We start from the raw sequence: 8,825 nt of genomic DNA, 5'->3' as shown, positions 1-8,825 counted from the left end.
CTGTGCAGACACTTGTTAGACTCTTGGGATACAGAGTTGACTCAGACACTGTCCCTACCAAACTTACCAGCCATGGGACAGCAAAGTCAATGCACTCAGGCCTCACTCGACCCTCTTGTGCCCATGTGTGGCAGATGCCTGTGCTGTCTGCTTCACATCTCCTCAGTTCACCTGATTTCAGCACAGCCGTGGTGGACAGTTCCATTCACTTGGAATGGGACCAGGGCTGCCTCAGGGATCAGCCTTACAGAGGAGCAACTAGGCAGTGAAGGGTAATTTACACCCAAGGGGGCAACCCTCCGTTGTTTCCCTGTCTTCTAGGGAGACAGCTCTGGGGAGTGCTTTTATACCAGTTCCAAGAAAGCTCCCGGAGGGATTGAGGCCCTTTCCCCTCAGTGGTAATTAGCTCATCATTACACACTTTACTGGGTTTTCTCCCTCTTCTGTCTCACTTTTGCCTCTCCCTTACATCTACCTCCAGGTATCACCTGGTGAATAAGCTGCTTGCTCTCAGTTTCTTGTCCAGGTCTCTGTTTTTGAAAGAACCCAAACTAAGATACCATGGCAGGCATTATGAATGGAAGGAAGGAAGGAAGGAAGGGAGGGAGGGAGGGAGGGAGGGAGGAATGGAGGAAGGGAGGAAAGAAGAGAGAAAGAAAGAGAGAGAGAGAGAAAGAAAGGGAAAGAAAGGAAGATGGATGGTATTATAGTGAGAGGAGAGAAGGACACTGTTGGAGGTGGACGAATGACCACCTGCTGTTGATGAAGGAAGACACTGTCACCTCAGTATCCATTCACGATGAGGGACTGTAGCTTCTCTTGTGTGTGCCAGCCTGTTGGCTGGACTGATTATCTTAGCAATACTAAGCCTAAGAGTCATGTGAATGTGACTAATAATAATAGTTACCTTTGAAGGACACTTCCATTTGCCAGGGACTTTATTTACATCATGTCATTTATTCTTCACAAACCTCCTGTGACCCAGGCACTAATTAATCCCATTTTATAAGTGAGGAACCTGCAGTTCATAGAGGTGGCTCCAGGTCACACAATGGCAGAGCAGATCTCAGCTGGGTCTGTCAGATACCAGAGTCCATAGTCCTGTGCTCCCCTCTCTATATGAGTCTATTACAGCAACCAGTCAGGGTCCCAATTCTCCAGCTGCTTGGCAAGCAATTTATAACGCATGCTCTTGAAATGCAGGTTTGCCTTCTCACAGGGTCTAGGGCAGCCTTAGTAGGGCTGTGCAGTGAAGTGCAGTAAATAAAGCACAAGTCCATTTGTTACTCACCGTTAACCAACACTTAAGATAAAACATTGCCTTATTTATTCTCTCTGGCAGCTCAAACACGCTCCATGGTATCTATTACACGGTGATGTTAATTAAGTCCACAGCACTGCACCTTCTGTGTGCAAGGTTCGCCGTGTCACCCGTTGGTCTCATCTCTCCAGAGGCCTCTGGTTCAGCATCAGGTCTGAGGACAGAAAGAATCTTTGGGAGGCCCGCCTCACCACCAGTGTTGCTGAGCTGAGTATGAAAGTTTACTACCTACACATCCTGCCCAAGCATTGGTCTAGAAACCTGACATGGTTTTCAAGGTCGATATGAGATCATCTTTCAGGGTGGGCAACTGGGTCGGAGGGGTCCTAGAACTCCCAAAATGGCAGAATTGTAGGAGCCTTTAGGGATTGCCTAATTCAACAGGCTCATTTTATAGATGTGCGAACTGAGGTTGGGAGAGGGAGACTTACTTTTCTAAAGTTGCATAAATGCTAGTAGACTGGGATTTGATTCCAGATATTTTTGATTCCGGCTCAAGCTCTTTCTAATGGATCACTTCGAGATCCCCTTGCCCTCGCCCGCCTCCACTTGTGTGGCTGCAGAATGGATGCATGCGGAGAAGGTTAGTTCCTTCTCCCCACTAAGTCCATTTCCCCTGAAGTTCCTTAAAGCAATCCCGTGGATTAGGCAGAACACTCCTTTTTAATTCCATTCTGCAGGGGAGATTGAGATTCAGAGGGAAGAAGACAGCAGCTGAATCCGGCTTAAATCCAAGCCTCTGAGTTAGCGCTCTTTCTAATAATCACATGGTCTCCTTAAGGATGAATGAATGAGTGAACAAAAGAAGGAGTGAATGGATGCTAAAGAACGAATTTAGCTATGCACAATGAATAAGGCTTAACATTTCAAGGTCCCCATCCTGTGTGTCTGCATTTCAGCAAAGTCAAAGTCTCAGGGCCCCTGGAGCTGCTCCGTGGAGCAACGAAGTGTATATTCACAGTGGCGCACTCTCCACTTCCAAACACCAACCAGGACTCAGCCTGCTTTAGAGCAGGCCCTCAGCCAGTGCATCTAAAATTGAACAGAAGAGAACGTTCTGGAATTATGGCTCTGAACCATTCAGTTCTCCAGGAGCAGCTTGGAGAGGAATTGGGGTATTAAGGAGAGCAGTCTCTCCCTTCCCAATTCCACGCCACAGGTGTGTTTTCAACCTTCAGTCGAAGAATGAGAAAGAGAAAAACAGGCAGAAGCACGAAGCAAGCTGAGATACAGGAAAGAGCCATCAACACGAGGCCACCCACTGATGCGGTTAGGAAAGGGGCTGCTGGTGAGCTTCTTACCCTGAGGGACTGGTCTCTCTGGAACCCGCATCAGCCTTCCCTGGGACTGGGAAGGAGGAGAGGTGGCCCTGACATCCTCTGGGTACAGTCCCTGGGAGGCTGGGCAGAGGGGATGACCCAATAATATGGATGAAATGTCAAGAGATGAGATAGAATTTCAAACAGAAACTTAGCCCAGGACCTCAAACTAGGAGGCAATATAAAAATGTGCTTCGAATCGACAATGATCTATAATCTAATGCTGAGTTATGCAAACATACATTCACAACTACACAAACCCATGTGTCACAAACTCAGATATAAGGAGGTTACTCATAAAAGCCTCACACACAATGCAAATATACCCGTACACACACACACACACACACACACACACACACTCATGCACTTACATCCATCACAGTCACTTTACCTTTCCTACCTAGTCCAGCCCCTCGCCATCCCCCTCCTTTCTTTTTTTCTCTCCCATGCATGCTCTTAGCCTTAAAGTTTGACAGCTTTCTATATGGGCCTGTAAGCTAGGTTTGCTCCACTTTTCCCAGAAATTTAAGGAGTTGCCCTTATTTATGAACTTCTGGAGGGAAGGGGGTGTGGGAAGATGGAAGGAGGGGCATCAGCCTCGCAGAAATATTCTGCTCAGAGCAGGCATCTCATCTTCGTGCCCATCATGATCATTATCGTCAGCAGCTGCAGCAGCAGCAATACCTGCCAATTCTCAGTGAATGGTTACTCTCTGCAGGGCCTTTGTCTGGGCCCCGGGACCTGAGCAATGAGTAAGACTGGTTTTGCCATCTCTAATCATCTCACCCCAAGAACAAGGCAAAGTAGAGCGGGGAAGATAGAGCTGATAAACAGGAGAAGTGAAATGCCAAAGCCATTGCTAAGGGCCCGTGAAAGGTTTAGACAATAGTTCTCTAGAAGCTCAGAGGATGAGTTAGCACTGAGGGCTGGGAGGTCAGGGAAGACTTCCTGGAGGAGGGGTCTTGAAGGACAGGTAGAAATCAGGGCAGCAGACAGAAATGAGAAGTGGCTTGCAAACAGGTGTTTAATAAATTTTGCTGGATGAATTAACGACGGAACAATCCAGGTCAAAGGCAAGGCATGGACCAGGTAGGGGACCTTTATGAGGTCTCAGAAAGAGGGGAGGAAATACTGGGAAAGGCTTGTCAAAATACTGTACTTTCCCAGTTATCCTCTCTTTGTAGCCTCACAGTACTCTTGAGAGTAGGTTGGTTGAAGATTATGTCCCCATTTTAAAGAGTAAGAACCGGAAACCAGCCGAAGCTCTGGGGTAACTCCAGAAAGGGAAAAAGGTTTTTTTTTTTTTTTTTTAATGTCATACAGCCAGGCAGTATCAGAGCTGGGAGCAGAAGCCTGTATCCCAGTGTCTACACTTTTAAATCCTTCTCCCTTTACAATTTGAATCCTGGAGGCAGGAAGTGGTTTGGAGTGGAGGAAGAGGAAGTCTGTAGGATATTTAGTGGGGAAACTCCCTCTAGCATCTGCTTTTTAATGCAGGAGGTGGGTTAACAGAGGCCTCCTCTGCATTACTCTATCCTGACCTCCTGGCAAAACCTCCTTCTTGTCGTTAGAACTCTAAGGGTAGTGCCAGCTCTGCCTGTAAGACAATCATTTCTCAGCAGTTGTTTCAAAGTCGGAGACTCAGGCACGGAGGACGTTCAGGGAGAGACATCTAGCTGCAGAGGAGAACGCCTAGAGCCAGGCTCAGGGGAATAAGGCAAAATGAGGTCGTACACAGGAACAAAGATGAACCGGTGAGCTCCCTGAGGCACAGGCTTTTTATAACCAGCATTACCTATGTATCGTTCTGTCAGTCTTAGGACTGTACACACAAAGGCAGAGGGGAAAATGGAAAGAATGTAAGCACTGGGGGTCTGGTGAGAACCAGGCTCCTCTACTTAGGAGCTGTGTGACTTTGGACAGGTTCCTTAACCTCTCTGAGCTTCTGTTTCCTTCTCAGGGAGCAACACCTGCTTCATAGGGTTGCTGTGAGGATTACATGTAAAACAAAGCAACCCGGAGTGCAGGGCCTGGAGCTGAGTAGGCACCCGGCTGGGGCAGAGTAGCAGCTGCAGCAGCAGCAGTAGTAGCAGCAGTGGTGCTGACAGTGCTGGTGGTGGTGGTGGTAGTAGCAGCGGTAGTAGCAGCAGTAGCCACAGAAGCAGCAACGATAGTTGTTTTTATGGTTATGGGAAGAACGATCTAATTGCCTTGGGCTCCAAAAGTGAATTTGGCCTTCCAGAAAAGACTGGAGATGAAGTATTGGGTTGGCCAAAAAGTTCATTTGGGTTTTCCTTATATTGCCGTTATTCTACTTGATATAAATAGTCTGAGCAAAACTCACTGAGCTTAATCCTTTGGAGCTATGATAAATCAAAAAAAGCTTTTTGGCCAACCCAATGAATCCATCTCCTCCATCTGTCCTTTGAGAGCGGAGCCTTGAAGACCACCCAGGACTTCCGACCGCAAGTCCAAAGCCCTCCACCATGTTTGCTGCCTTGCACGTGGAGTTGGAATTTCGCTCTGGAGGTAAGGGGAGCTATGGATGAAGTCTGAGCAGTGGAATGTCTCAGAGAGGTCAGTGCTTTGGGAAGATATATCTGTAATTAGGATCCAGCCATTCGGATAAGCTCAGAATGGCATTGTGGATTTAAGATTTGTCCATTCTTTTGTTCTGCTCCATTAACTGAGTGCCTCTGATAGGTCTGGAGCTGTGTTGGGTGCCATGAATAAAAGCTAGTTTCTGCTCTCAGAAATGAAATGATAATGAAGGAGGTGACTATCATCTCAGTGAAGTAATTGATAAATAGATAAATCAGCAAAGTGCTAGGGGACACAGGAAAAGGAAGCAATTCATTACAACTCTGCGACTGGGGAGGATGATGTTGAGTTGGAATATCTGAGCTAAGTTTTGAAGGATGAGAATGATTTTCTTTAGCTAAGAAGGGTGGAGATGGTAGATGGATATGAGGAACGCTGAGCAAGCAGAGCCAGCAGGATGTGGCAACTGATCGGCAGGCAGGTGAGAAAGACACAAAAGTGGCGTGATATCCAAGCTCCTGGCTCGGACAATTGATTTGAAAGAGGTGCCATAAACATGGGGTCATGTTTTATAGAGATCGTGGACGCTCCTTTGGAGAGAGGGAGGATAGATTAGAGGAGAGCATCGGAAGGCAGGGAGGTCAAGGAGGGGCTGTTCCAGCAACCCAGGGAGGACGTGATGGTGGGAGTGAAGCGGAGGAAGAGCATGAACAAGGCAGAGGGAGGAAAATGCACAACAATCCTGCCAATAAGTATTATGTCCCCATTTTAAAGATGAGGAAAGTAAACTCTGCTTTAAATGATTCACAGGACAACAATAACAAGCGGTGGATTTGACATGAAAACTCAGGACTATCTGACTCCAAAGTCATGCCATTATACTGCTCGAAGGCAGACGCATCACAGAGGCAGAAGCAATGAGCCTTGGTGACTGGCCGGCTATGTGGAGAGAGGAAGGGACGGGAGTTATGACAAGGGCAAGGTTTCCAACCTGGGCAACGAGGCGGGAAAAGACGACGCTAACCAAGACAGCTGGTGACAGAGAGAGAAGCAGGTTTGGATTTAAGGCTGACATGGGGGCAGCCAAAAAGAAACCTGAGGTCTTTGGGGGACGAGTGAATTTTAAGCATTAAGGAGTTAAAACAGGTGTCATAGGAATGACTTCCTGAATTGGTCAGCTTAGTGGTGAGGTTTGGGATTGATCACAGAGGTAGTGGGATGTGGCAGAGTCAAGCGTGTACCCTGGTCCTGTTCTAGTTACTTACGAGCTGTGGACTATGGGCAAGGGACTTAATTACACCAACACCAGTTTTTTCTTTCTGCAAAATAAGCCCTGTCCAGCATGCACCCTGAGTTTGATGAGAGCACATAGAGTTACTACAGGTGAGGGTGCTGCAGGGAATTCCTGAGTTTCAGCTAGCAGAGTGTATTGATATGATAACTTCACAGAGATGAACCTGGAGACATTGTAGGTCAAAAACAGCAGAGAAAGAGCCTCTTATAAATCTTACTAAGATTTGTTTGTTGTTACTTTAATAAAACTGGTATCTTGCAGAACGTCTACGCCCCTCTCTTTTTGGTCTTGTCAGTTCTGCCTCAATTCAGTCTAGGAGAACGTTGTGTCCAGCGCTGTCTTCCCACCTGTTCTGAGCCCCCAACTTACAAAGACACTGATCCCTCTGTGTGACTGTCATTTTGCTAGATACTTCTGTCATTCCTGCCCTCAGGGGGGTGCGGTTTATACTTCTCTCTGCACTTCATTTGGGAGTGAGAAAAGCTTTGGCTTCAAGGAAAGGGGTTTCCAATCCTGGCAAGTTAAAGGTGGAGGTTGGGGAGAGAGTTCTACTCTATGCCAGGTATTTTAGAGATGTCATTATATTTTGAAAACAGCTTTATTGAGGTATAATAGATATACAAAAACCTGTATATATTTAATGTTTACAATTTGACAAGTTTGGTCATAGGCAGATTAGGTATCTGCCTATGTTGCCATCATCATAGTCAAGGTAACAGACATATCCATCACCTCCAAACATTTCCTTGCTTTTTTTCTGTCTTTTGTTTGTTTTGTTCTTGTTGTTGTTATAAGAACACTTAACATGAGATCTACCCTCTTAACAAATGTTTCAGTGCACAATACATTACTAACTAGAGGCACTGTGTTGTACATAGATGTCATTATATTTACTTTTCACGATAACTGTGGGAGGTAGGTATTATCATTCCCATTTTACAGATGTGGATACTGAAGCTTAAAGAGGTTAAATTCCTTGCCCAAAGCCATACAGCTAGTTAATGGAAGAGCTAGGATTCACATTTCAGTTTACCTGACTCTTTCAGCCCAGGCTGTCCCTATTATGTTATAACGTCTCCCCTATTCTGTCTGTCCTGGTACCCCCGTGGCTGAGCTGAGCCATAAGGGAAACGACCTCTAATCTTGGTGCCCTTAAAGTGCTCAGGAGGCAGGACTCAAAGAAAATATCTAAACAAAAATTGAGGGACACAGTGGGCTCAGCTCACACACTGAGGAGGGAATGATACACCACTTGAACTAGATTAGCTTCCTGGGGTCAGTAACCCAGAAGGTGCCAGAATGGGCCCGGTAACAACTACCTTGCTGAGCTTCCAGGAATTCTGGAAGATCTAGAAGCTTTTGCATGTCAAGTGATAAATGAAACCCTACCCTGCTGGAGTGCCCAGTAGGGACTCAGACAGGTGTGTGGGAATGAGAGATGGGAAGAAGGTAGGGTTTCATCAGCAGGTGCTAACACCCAGCCTGGAAACTTACTTTCTGCTTTCTTTTTTTAAAATGGCATCAGTACAGTTTAATAGAATATTGATTTGTTGCAAGGTACAACGCACAGTGACATGCCATTCTTTTGTCTGTGTGAGCTTCATTAGTGTGGAGAGCAACTGTTGAATGTTTGCCCTTGTACCTTTATTTCTTCAAAATTCAATCTCTGATTCAGTTTTTTCATATACCTAGCTGCCAGACTGGGTCAGAGCAGGGTTACATCAGTGAGCAACTGTTAGAAGCCACCATTACACATGAAGAGAGGTCCAAGAGAAAGGCGGTGAAAACCTAGAAATTCCTCTAGGATTCGGATAAAGTAAGTATAACTAGCCAAACTTTGCAATACATTATGAGAGGATTTGGCCTGATTTTTTCCTGTTTTGGCCTGATTTTACCTGGAAACTAACAGAGAAGGTCCCATGTAGGGTAGTGGGAAGGGAGCTGGGTTTGAATACAGGATCTCACTAGCCATATGAATGCAAACAAAGTACTTTACCTCTAGAGGTCTTCATTTTCTCACCTGAGAAATGAGAAAATGATACTTATCACAAGAAGCTGTCGGGGTATCAAATGAGGCAATGGATGTAAAGGCATCTGGCACAATGCCTGGCACACAGTAAATGTTCAAAAATATTTATGAATTGAATTGGTGCTCTACAAATGTTAATCACTCCAGATTTCCATGCTTGGCACTGCACTCACTACTCAGGAACATGAGTTGGGGTCCTCTCAGGCAAGTTTCAGGTGTGTCATTGAATTACAGTGAAAGGACAAAAGCTCATCCTGTGCCCCTCCCGCATTCAGAGGCAACTGGGAGAGTAGCTGAAGGCCTCCTCCTGCTGCGGCA

This window comes from Lipotes vexillifer, unplaced genomic scaffold, assembly GCF_000442215.2.
Source record: "Lipotes vexillifer unplaced genomic scaffold, Lipotes_vexillifer_v1.1 scaffold1375, whole genome shotgun sequence".
Classification (NCBI taxonomy): domain Eukaryota; kingdom Metazoa; phylum Chordata; class Mammalia; order Artiodactyla; family Lipotidae; genus Lipotes; species Lipotes vexillifer.
The sequence above is the reverse complement of the archived record's forward strand: the minus strand, read 5'-3'. Positions refer to the sequence as shown.